Source organism: Chiloscyllium plagiosum, chromosome 42, assembly GCF_004010195.1.
Source record: "Chiloscyllium plagiosum isolate BGI_BamShark_2017 chromosome 42, ASM401019v2, whole genome shotgun sequence".
Taxonomy (NCBI): domain Eukaryota; kingdom Metazoa; phylum Chordata; class Chondrichthyes; order Orectolobiformes; family Hemiscylliidae; genus Chiloscyllium; species Chiloscyllium plagiosum.
The window spans coordinates 8,663,167-8,672,494 of NC_057751.1; the positions used below are offsets into that span (position 1 = coordinate 8,663,167).

At 42.1% G+C, this 9,328-nt stretch overlaps 1 protein-coding gene and 1 long non-coding RNA gene across 2 annotated transcripts in view; one reads left to right on the top strand and one right to left on the bottom strand.

The window, feature by feature from the left end:
- LOC122543071 overlaps nucleotides 1-9,328 on the bottom strand; it is a 109,048-nt gene that overhangs the window by 77,627 nt on the left and 22,093 nt on the right. The window lies entirely within an intron of this gene.
- The window catches only part of LOC122543070 (alpha-1A adrenergic receptor-like), a 17,758-nt gene that overhangs the window by 1,548 nt on the left and 6,882 nt on the right, over nucleotides 1-9,328 (top strand). The window lies entirely within an intron of this gene.

Sequence of the window (9,328 nt, forward strand, 5' to 3'; positions counted from 1 at the left end):
AAGATGATGGTTGATGATGTGTTTCACACTCCACATTCTCATCCACACCAGATAAATACTCTTCAGAGGAATCAAAGGTTAAGATAATCAGACAGTTAAATAGGGAACATTTTTCCTAGGTGGTGATGGCGAGCATGAGAGGACATTGCTTTCAATGGAAGGGTGGTAGATACCGGACACGTCAGAGGTAGTTTCTTTACTCAGAATAGTAGAGGCTTGGAATGCATTGCCTGCAACAGACTCGCCAACATGAAGGGCGTTTAAATAGTCATTGGATAAACCTATGGATGAAAATGGAATAGTGGAGCAGATATAGGCTTCAGATTATGTTGCGAAAGAGAAAATGAGGTCTGCAGATGCTGGAGATCAGAGATGGAAATGTGTTGCTGGAAAAGCGCAGCAGGTCAGGCAGCATCTAGGGAACAGGAGAATTGACGTTTCTGGCATTAGCCCTTCTTCAGGAGGGCTAATGCCCGAAACGTCGATTCTCCTGTTCCCTAGATGCTGCCTGACCTGCTGCGCTTTTCCAGCAACACATTTCCATCTCAGATTATGTTGCACTGACCTGTAGAACCAGAGAGCTGATAATAGATAAACCTCTGAAATGCAAATATTCAATTAGACTGCCTCTTCTACCTTCTGAGGCACAATTTCAAAGTTCCTCAATCCTCAAAAAACAAAATCTCTTCATCTCGATCCCCAAAGGACTTTTTTAAAAAAATTAGGAAATGCTGTTATAAGTGACCCCTACTTCTGGATTTCTTATCTACTTCCACCAAGGCATTTCTCATTCTTTTGAACTCCAAAAGAAGCAAGTCCATCTGTCCAACCTGTCCTCCTGAGACCACCCACTCATCCTGGGAATCAATCAACCAAACCTTCAGTGCATTTCCATCCTCTGTTAAATAAGGAATCCAAAAACTACACACACTTATTACAATCTTGTCTCGCCAATGCCTTACTAACTGAGACATAAAAATTAAGTTTAAGCTCATTCCAAATGACAAACAGTATCCCATGAGCCCTCTTGATCAGGTGCCCTACCTACACTCCACATTATGGTATTTGTGGGTCAGATGTCACAGTTTAGATTCCACTCAAAGTTTCCAGGCACTATTCACATGTTTATGTAACACATCAAACTAAAGATACAACTTTATATTACAATCTTCAACTTGAAGGCCAATTATTTCCATCTCCTGACTTCATCACAAATTTTCTTCAACTTCCCTACAGGATGTTCCTTAACCCCAAATCCAACTGAAATTTTCACAAAAACCAAATGTTACTGAATTGCACCAAACAGTGCTCTGTTTGAATCACATTAAAATGTTTTTACAATGTGGAGAAGATATCACAACCATTAGATCAATCATTTCAAGCAGCTGCCAAATCCTAAATCATTTATTAAACCTGCAAACTGATGACTTGATCAAAACAAGGAGTCAAATGTTACCATTTTATTTGTAAAGGATCTGTTAGTATTGTGGGACATTTTACTGCATTAAAAAGGTGCTGCACAAATGCAACTTTTCCTGTTGTTGTTATTCATGATGGCTATTTTTTATTAAACATTAGAATGAATTCAAGCCATGGGGATGAAAGGGGATTAATTGTTTTTTTGTCATGAGCCTTGATTGTACTCATTACAGAATGGCACTTTCTTCCTTGCATGGTGATAAAAAATGAAGAGGGGGTGGGTGGGGAGAGGGAGATCATCATTCAGATTGCATTATGACAAATGTTTTTGTTGGGCAACCAATTCAGGTTTCAAGATGAAATGCACGCCATATTATTTGAGATGGTATTATTTTAAATAACTTAAATTTTTCATTAAATTCAGCAAGAAACAAATTTGATCAACCCTTCCGACAATCAACAGAATACCATCCACTTTGTGGAAATGGTGTAATTATTCAGCCCTTGTGTGCTCCAGCGATTCTCTGTGCATTTAGGACACCTGACTCTGAATTCAAAGCTTCTGTTTGCAAGGCAACAAAACAGGTTACATGTTATGCCAACAAATCTTCCCTTCTCCATTTACTCCACATCCTTTCATTTATGGTGCTCTAACACCTGTGCCTTTCTTAGTCTCAATTTCTCTTCTTCAAAAAAAAACACATCTTTTCAAATGAAAAAATTCTTTGAGTCTTCAACAATAAAAAGGGGCTGGTTCAGTATCTTTGAATGCTGAAAATATTATTCAAGTGCACCAGAATTGAAGGCTTGATGCCATTTTTGCCAGTCAGTTTGAAGATTAGTGAAGTATATGAAAATGAGAGATGTGGAGACCAATCAGCCCACTGCTCCCACTCCCCCCAGTCATGGCTGCCTCCTATTGAGAGCATGAAACAGGCAAGCACATGATTATTTCTGTTTCCATGGCTCGTTTCTACTGGACCAGATTGCTAGCCTGTCACGAGGGGCCCCACAGCTTGAGAGGCGTAATTCTGCCTCAAGTTTAGCAAGACACATTCTGCCACTCATGTACTGGAAAGATTTGTAATTCATAATCAGTCAATTTTGACATGCAAGAAATGAATCTTTCTTGGGTGGAACCTGATCCCAAAGCCTCACAGTAGAGGCAAAGATGCTACCCACAGCAGGGCAATACCCCCCCCCCCCCCAATCGCCATTGGTAACAGCTCCTCAATAATTACTGGAGTGTCAGTATACCTTCACATGGTGCGAAATTACATTTCACAGGTTGGCAGCTCCTTTGATAAACTTCTCAAATTGTTTGCACTAGTTTGAAATGACACCCTTTGTCTGACTGTCACGGTTCAACATTAAGTCTGTGTTTACCATTTCATCATGATCTTAAATGCTCAAGTCACGTTTTAAGTCTTCCGTTTTGTATATTTTGCCACAGAAGTGAATGCAACCAAATTCATTTCAAAGGGTTAAAATTCAAGAACAGAGATGTACTGTTGAGGCTGCATGATACTCTGGCCAGGCGTCTTTTGGAATATTTAAAGAAGTTCTGGGACCACATCTATCGGGGGATGGGCTGCTCTTTGGGAGGATCCAGAGGCAGGTCGTGGGAGTGCTGTAAAAAGGACTTGGACAGGTTAGCAGCATGGGCAAAGAAGTGGCAAATGGAATACAATTTGCAAAAGTGTGAGGCCATGCACTGTAGTAGGATGAAGAGAGGCATAGACCACTTTAGAAACAGGGAAAGGCTTCAGAAATCTAAAGGACAAAGGGAATTGTGAGTCCCAGTTCAGGATTCTCTGAAGGTTAACATGCAGATTCAGGTAGCAGATCAGAAGGCATAAGCAATGTTAGCTGGAGGACTAGAATATAACAGCAGAGATGTTTTTCTAAGGCTGTACAAGGCTCTGGTCAGGCCGCAATTGGAACATTCTGAGAAAGTTTGGACCCTGGTCTATGGAAGGATGTGCTGGAGTTGGAGGAGGTCCAGAGTACCCCACGGATGAATAGCTTGTCACATGAGGAGCAGTTGAGGACTCTGGGTCTATGCTGGATGCAACTTAGAAGGATGAGGAGGGATCTCATTGAAACTTACAGAATACTGAAGCACGTGAATATACTGTAAGTGTCAAAGATCCTTCCATTATTAGGAGAGGACAGCCTCAGCATGATTCAATGACCTTGTGCGACTGGGGGAGGAGGAATTTCTTCAGCCAAAGGGTGGTGAATCTGTGGAACTCATTGCCGCAGAGATCTGTGGAGGCCTAGTCATCGAGCATATTTAAGACAGAGATAGACAGGTTCTCAACCAGAAAGGGAATCAAGTGTGATAAGGAGAAGGAAGGAGAATGGCGTTGAGAAATGTGTCAGCCATGTTCAAATGAAGGAGAAGACTTGCTTCTATAGCATATGGTCTAAGTTGAAAACACAAGATTGGTGATGATCAGTTATAATTTGCTCACAGCTATTCTTGGTGTTTCTGCTCGGAACAAAGTTTTGCAGCAATGTTTTAAAAATTGAAGAAGCAAAAATCACCAGACCCAGTGCATTGGCAAGGATTTGGTCCCTTTTAAACAGTTACTTGGACTGAAGGGAAAACAGGAGCCTTTCAAACAGGAAGGTCACAAGGGTGATGAGGTTTCTCAAAGAGAAAGCACTATGAACCTTACTGGAAATGAAGAGTTAAGAACCACAGGAGACTGTCCAGAAGAGAACACAGCCTGTCTGGAAACACTCATGCTGTTCCTATGGTATCATTGAGAACTGTGCCCAGTCACATATCATGAGTGTTTTCGGTGTCCATTTCGGTGTGCTACAAAGCAGCTGCATCATTTGGATCAAGCCACATTTCACAATTGTCCTTTTAGTTCTGCTTTGGAAAGACTAAAGAACTAAAAGGGATCAGAATATTCCTGTTAAGGCATAAGAGTGTGTTACAGCTTAAACCTCTGAACTTGAACAATCATGGAAGTACATGCAAGATCCACACTGGCTTACAGCAGAGTTTTGTCTCTGGAACTGAACAGTTGTCAACAACAACCTGTAACTCCTTGTGTCAAGGTTTTCAATCATTTCTTTCCCAAGTTTGTAATTTCATGTACTATCTTCCAGCTCTCTGTACAGAGGATCAGGAGGAGAGAAACAGGGTGCTTTCCCTCAGGTAGGTTTCAGTGTGACAAGGACACTGCAGGCATTCCCTCTCCATGTACTTCAAAAGACAAAACGTGAAATGGATTTTTTCTGGAAAACGAAATACCTGTAACTCAACTGTTGGTCAGTCTCAGAACTTTCCAACTGGACAACTGATGTTGTCAAAACATAGATTCTGTGAACAGACACAGCATGAACAATTGAAAGTTCTCCTTCTCCTCAAGAATGAAACAAGACAAAATATTCTTCCTCATATTGTTTCTCCTCCTATACTGTACAATACTGTCAAAAAAAACCAACCTGATGAGGAAATGTGCCGAATTAATAAAGGCAAAGAGACATGATAATGACTGGTTATTCTCAGCATCATCTAGTAGTGTCCTCAACTCATCCATTTACTTATTTTCCATTCAGATTAAGAGCAGGCTCCCACATCCAAGTTTTACAATGGGACAGAGATCAAGTAGACTTTAAGTAGAGCGCCATTCCTGATGAAGGGCATTTGCCCGAAATGTCGATTTTCCTGCTCCTCGGATGTTGCCTGACTGCTGTGCTTTTCCAGCACCACTCTAATCTAAACTCAAGTATAGCGCATGTAAGTGAAAATATTACTGAGAGATATGGACAGGTTCGTGATCAGGTCAACTGTGTGTTAGCCAAGTCGAGTAATCACCAATTACAGTCAAAGCAGAGAAACAAAAACATGAATAAATTAAACATTAATCAAGATTTTTATTAAAGGGAAAACTTAGCTTTGAACTTAATTCAGGAACACTTGTGCTGCAATAACCTATATGGAGTGCAACCATTTGAAGAGATTAATGACTGATGATAAAACACGTTGGTTTATAAGGTTGGTCCAGCAAATCTGGAGGTTATTGCGGATGGCTTGCTAGATTTATATAACAACAAATAAGGTGCGACAGGTTTGTGTAATTAGTTTCTGGCGTGTCTATGTCTGTTTTGGTCTCAATAACTCCAGGGCCATTCGTGATGCATGTTGTCAATGTGTGAAGTCTGCTTTCACAATTTTCCAATATCTTCAAAGCATTTTCTCACAGCTTTTGTCAGTTCTTTGAAATTCTAGATATCCCAAACATAGTAGCTAGAGTTGGGCTGTAAAGTGTACATGCTTGTCAAGTTACTTGTCTTGCACTTGTCGGGGCAGAATGTCAACAGCATCAAATTCTAATGGGAACACCAATTTATACAGTCTGAGATAAAAGTGCAGATAGTGTACAAGTTAATGCTGACTGGGTGTAGTATTGACATGCAGAATGTATCAGGCAAATATTATTCCCTGGCCATTTTAAATGTTCCACCAGCCATGCTGATCTTGATCGATTGAGGTTTTGATATGGTAAATTCCTTGAGGTTTCTTAAGCTTATGCAGGATTTGAATGTTAGGATAAAAGCGCATGACTTTAGAGTCATACAGCACCAAAGAAGCCCTTCAGTCCATCTAGTATGTGCTGATCTATCTACACTTATCCCACTTGTTTCAGTGCTTATAACTGACATTTTCACCCGAGTATCAATTGACACATTTGTGCATCTCTTGCATGCAACATTTTAAACAAAATCTAACAGTTCAGTTTTGTTAAATTAGTAAAGCCACAAAGTGCGAAAACGTGAACAACAGTTTATGTTTCTATAATATTCAACATTGTAAGACACTGATCATAAGACACTTCACAGGATTATTGCAAAGCAAATAGGATCTCAAGACACATGACAGACATCAGATGCCAGAAGGTCAGATGACCCAAAGATTCATCAAAACCCTTCATTTCAAGGTTCATCAGAACATCGAACATTGCAGCACAGTACAGGCCCTTCGGCCCTCGATGTTGTGCCGCCCTGTGCTGAAGCCCATCTCACCTACACTATTCCATTCTCGTCTATATACCTATCCAATGACCATTTAAATGCCTGTAAAGTTGGCAAGTCTACAACTGTTGCAGGCAGTGCATTCCGCTCCCCTACTACACTGAGTAAACAAACTACCTCTGATATCTATCCTCTATCAACCACCCCTCAATTTGAAGCTATGGCCCCTCGTGCTTGCCGTCACCATCCGAGGAAAAAGGGTCTCACTGTCCACTCAATCTCACCCTCTGATTATCTTGTATGTCTCAACTATGTCACCTCTCAACCTTCTTCCCTCTAATGAAAACAGCCTCAAGTTCCTCAACCTTTCCTCATAAGACCTTCCCTCTGTACCAGGCATCATCCTCGTGAATCTCCTCTGAACACTTTCCAAAGCTTTCACATCCTTCCTATAATGCGGTGACCAGAATTACACGCAATACTCCAAGTGCGGCCACACCAGAGTTTTGTACAGATGCCGCTTGACCTCATGGTTCCAAAACTCGATCCCTCTACTAATAAAAGCTGGCATACTGGATGCCTTCTTAACAGCCCTATCAACTTGGTTGGCCATTTTCAGATTTCTATGCACATGGACACCAAGATCTCTCTGCTCATCTACACTGCCAAGAATCTTACCATTAGCCCAGTACTCTCCATTCACTCCTTCCAAAGTGAATCACCTCACACTTTTCTACATTAAACTCCGTATGCCACCTCTCAGCCCAGCTCTGCAGCTTATTTATATCCCGCTGTAACCTACAACATCCTTCGGCAGTATCCACAACTTCATCCACCTTAGTGTCATCTGCAAATTTACTAACCCATTCTTCTACGCCCTCATCCAGGTAGTTTATAAAAATGACAAACAGCACTGGACCCAAAACAGATCCTTGTGGTACCCCACTAGTAACTGAACTCCAGAATGAACATTTCCAATCAACTACCATCTTCTGTTTTCTTTCAGCTCACCAATTTCTGATCCAAACCACTAAATCGACCTCAATCCTATGACTCCGTATTTTGTGCAGGAGCCTACCATGGGGAGCCTACCATGGGGTATGCCTTACTGAAATCCATATCTACCACATCAACTGCTTTACCCGCATCCACCTGTTTGATCATCTTCTCAAACAACTCCAGAAAGTTTGTGATGCATGCCCTACCCTTTACAAAACTGTGTTGACTATCTCTAACCAACTTATTCCTATCAAGGTGATTATAAACCCTACCTCTTCTAACATTTTCCAATACTTTACCCACAACCAAAGGAAGGCTCACTGGTCTGTAACTACCATGGTTGTTCTACTCACCTTCTTGAACAAGGGAACAACATTTGCGATCCTCTAGTCTTCTGGCGCTCTTCCTGTAGGCAATGACAACAAAAGAGCAAAGCCAAAGGCTCAGCAATCTCCTTCCTGGCTTCCCAGAGAATCCTACATAAATCCCCTTGGCCGGTTAGGATTTATTCTACTTTCACACTTTCCAGAATTTCTAACACCACCTCCTTGTGAACCTGAATCCAATCTATCACCTACCTACCTCACCTACGTCAAAATCTCGCACCTAGCTGGGTTCAGTACCAAATTGAATATGGGCTCGCCCCTTGTTGGCCTGTCTACATACTGCGTCAGTAAACCCTCCTGTATACAATGGACAAAAACTGTCCCATCTAAAGTACGTATTCCCAGTCAATTTTTGGAAGTTGAAATCCCCCATAACAACTACCCTGTTGCTCTCGCTCCCACTGAAAATAATCTTTCCTTTCCTCTAAATGTCTGGGCCTATTCAGAGGCCTGCAGAAAACTCCCAACAGGTTGACCTCTCCTTTGTTGTTTCTCATCTCAGCCCATACTACCTCAATTGACGACTCCTCAAACGTCCTTTCTGCAGCCATAAGACCACGTTTCTCTGTTCTGACTGAAACATCTAAATCCCGGAACCTGAAACAACAACTATTCCTGTCACTGCTCTATCCGTGTCTCTCAAATAGACACAACATCAAAATCCCAGGTACCGACCCATGATGCAAGTTCACCCAGCTCATTACAGATGTTCCTGGCATTCAATTGACACACTTCAAACCAGCGTTTTGCTCGCCGGTGTCCTTTTGCAACCCTGAAACCTCATTTCAGGCCTCCCTACTCTCAACCTCCTCTATACTTGAACTACAATTTAGTTTCCCATCCCCCTGCTGAATTAGTTTAAACCCATCCAAAGAATATTAGCAAATTTTCACCCCTAGGATACTGGTGCCCCTCTGGTTCAGGTGAAGACCATCCTGTTTGTAGAGGTCCCACCTACCCCAGAAAGAGCCCCAATTATCCAAGAATCCAAAACTCTCCCTCGCTGCACCATCCCTGTGGCCACGTGCTCAACTCCTCTCTCCCCCTATTCCTCCTCTCACAAGCACGTGGCACTTGCAACAAACTAGAGGTAACAACTCTTTGTCCTCGCTCAAAGCTTCCTCCCTTTCTCCCTGAATTTCTGCCTGAATTCCCCATCTCTCTTCCTACCTATGTCAATGGTGCCGATGTGGACCACAACTTGGGGCTGCTCCCCCTCCCTTGCATGGATTCCGAGAACACGATCGGAGATCTATCACGAACCCTGGCACCTAGAAGGCAACACACAAACTGTAAGTCTCTCTCAATCCCACAGAACCTCCTGTCTGTACCCCTAACTATGGAGTCCATAATGACTAATGCTCTGCTCCTCTTCTCCCTTCCCTTCTGAGCAACGGGGACAGACTCTGTGCTAGAGATCTTGGAAAGAACCAAAAAAAAAGTGGCAAAGAAATGTAGGAAAAATAATCCACAGCTGGAAGCAATGAAAACAATTGCTAGAGAGAGAGAGAGAGAGAGAGAGAGAGAGA